The 1,656-nt window shown below is 36.3% G+C and overlaps 1 protein-coding gene across 4 annotated transcripts in view; it reads right to left on the minus strand.

Moving 5' to 3' along the window:
- The window catches only part of LOC110030311 (probable pre-mRNA-splicing factor ATP-dependent RNA helicase DEAH4), a 156,566-nt gene that overhangs the window by 49,475 nt on the left and 105,435 nt on the right, over positions 1 to 1,656 (minus strand). The gene's annotated exons all lie outside the window — the stretch shown is intronic.

A 1,656-nucleotide genomic window follows, 5' to 3' on the forward strand; every position in this document is an offset into this window, starting at 1 on the left:
TATATATATAAACCGTTGTCGGAGATCGTCAACTCTTATAGAGTTTGGTTCCCCTGACGCTTTGGAGGCGTTTTTGCTTTCGGTGGCTTGATTGCATTTCGATCTTTCGCTAACGACCTCACTGGGAGGAAAACATTATTATTCTGAAGGGTATTATTCTGAAGGGGCACATCAGCACACTCTCACTAGAGACTCTAGGAGAGGGCGTTTGCTACATCATGTTTAATATCCTTATTTGGAATATTAGAGGATTGGCTTACCCACTCTCCCTTAATAGATTAAAATTTTTGTGCAGGGTTCATGAACTTGATATTTTTGTTGTTTTGAAACCTTCAGTAAATGTTCATGTGGATAAGATTCTTAGAAAGTTTAAACAGTTTATTTTTTTTGAGAAACTCCTCTAATAAAATTTGGTTGTTCTGGAGAAAAGATATAAACCTGGATCTGATTTGAATATAAAACATTTGCATGATTATAGACTTTTGGGTATGTATGATTTTACATTAAGTGTTTTAACAAGTCTATATATTATTTGAGGTTATTTTTGTGCGTTAATTTGTGAATGTTTGATATGACTGAATACTACATGAATTTAAGAATCATAAATTTCGTGAGATGACTTCAAGAGACTAATTCTTAACTCAATTAGTCCTAATTTGTGTAAGTCAGGATAAGTATTGTTATAAATTGAGTCTAATTGATCTGTTCTCCTCTGCTATATTTTCGTTTGACCAGAGAGGGTCAACAGCGGTGCGACAAAGAATTACGTTCATCGCGATAAGTCTAAGCACAGTGAGAATAATGGAATGCGTAAAATGAACAAAGAATCATCCAAGTTACACTAAAAACAAGTAGCTATAAATGTCCTTGTTGAAATTTGGCAATCGCTCTAAGAGAAAACTTTCACTTATCCCAATTAGCCCTAGAAAATTATCATGAAAGTGATGAAAGAACCTAAATAGGCTCCATACCAAGCCTATGCACCTTGCTTAGCCACGGGGTATTTTCTGAGGTACCCTAGATGACTGATTTTAGCTAGTAAGCCCAACCCAACTGTCTGCTGCTAGGTCCTGGAAGGGTGCTAGGGAGGTGTTAAATTTTGAAAATCTTATTTTCAAGTTTGGACAAATCAAAATATATTTACAGCTTGAAGTGACGTATGAAAATCAAGAAATAAATAAATAAATAACTAAAAAGCAGCAACTATCTCTCCATAAAGTTAGGAAGTACTTCTAGACATTGCATTAAACACAATATCAATTCCAAAAATTCCCTTTACCGTCATATACAATTAGTGCCTTCCAAACAATTCTAGGATATCGCCAGCTACTCCTAATAAATAAATAAAAATCTAAAAAGCAGCAACTATCTCTCCATAAAGTTAGGAAGTACTTCTAGACATTGCATTAAACACAATATCAATTCCAAAAATTCCCTTTACCGTCATATACAATTAGTGCCTTCCAAACAATTCTAGGATATCGCCAGCTACTCCTGTTGTTTCCCATTAGTAGTCTACTAGCCACCTGTCCGCCAACTGTTGGTCTGCCTGTAAATATTCACATCCTTGCTTGCCGCCTTGCCGCCTCGCCGCAAGCTACCATATCCTATAGTTGATTCTTCTAGCCGCCACTCCTTCCTGCTGTTAGCCGCCAC

This window comes from Phalaenopsis equestris, unplaced genomic scaffold (assembly GCF_001263595.1).
Source record: "Phalaenopsis equestris unplaced genomic scaffold, ASM126359v1 Scaffold000697, whole genome shotgun sequence".
Classification (NCBI taxonomy): domain Eukaryota; kingdom Viridiplantae; phylum Streptophyta; class Magnoliopsida; order Asparagales; family Orchidaceae; genus Phalaenopsis; species Phalaenopsis equestris.